This window comes from Chelonoidis abingdonii, chromosome 12 (assembly GCF_003597395.2).
Source record: "Chelonoidis abingdonii isolate Lonesome George chromosome 12, CheloAbing_2.0, whole genome shotgun sequence".
NCBI lineage: Eukaryota > Metazoa > Chordata > Testudines > Testudinidae > Chelonoidis > Chelonoidis abingdonii.
The window spans coordinates 4448522-4449268 of NC_133780.1; positions in this window are offsets into that span (position 1 = coordinate 4448522).

Genomic DNA, 747 nt, shown 5'->3' on the forward strand with positions numbered 1-747 from the left:
GATGTCTTGATTTTTATAGGGCCAGTCCCAATATTTGGGGCTTTGTCTTATATAGGTACCAATTACTCCCACCTAGGGTGACCAGACAGCAAGTGTGAAAAATCAGGATGGGGCGGGGGGGGAATAGGAGCCTATATAAGAAAAAGACCCCAAAATTGGGACTGTCCCTATAAAAGTGGGACATCTGGTCACCCTACAGGTGAGTTTACTTCCCCCACCTTTTCCCAGAGACCCCAGCAGCCAATCCCCTCCCTCAGACTGTGCTGCATTCGGCTCTCTCCAGGACCCAGCAGCCCTGCTCTTACTGCTCCACTGCTTCCAGTCTGTCCGGGCTCCCAGCAGAGCAGTGCCCACAGACCTAGTGGTGCCCTAAGCGACTGCCTATTCTGCCTATGGCTAAGGATGGCCCTGCCTCCCCCAGCAGCAGAAAGCTCTGTGGCTGCCGGCTGGGAGCCCGGCTGTAAAGGTAGTGCCATTGCCAGTAGCAGTGCAGAAGTAAAGGTGGCATACTATGACACGCGCCCCCACCCCCATGACCCTCTTGTGGGATGGGATCCACACAGTTACAACATAGTGACATTTCAGATTTAAATAGCTAAAACTGTGAAATTTAAGTGTGTTTTTTTAAATCCCATGACTGTGAAATTTACCAAAATGGACAGTGAATTTGGTAGGGCCCTACCCATGGGACTAAACACAGGGTACTTCACGTTACAGAAACAAAATGTGCATCCTCAGCTGCACAGT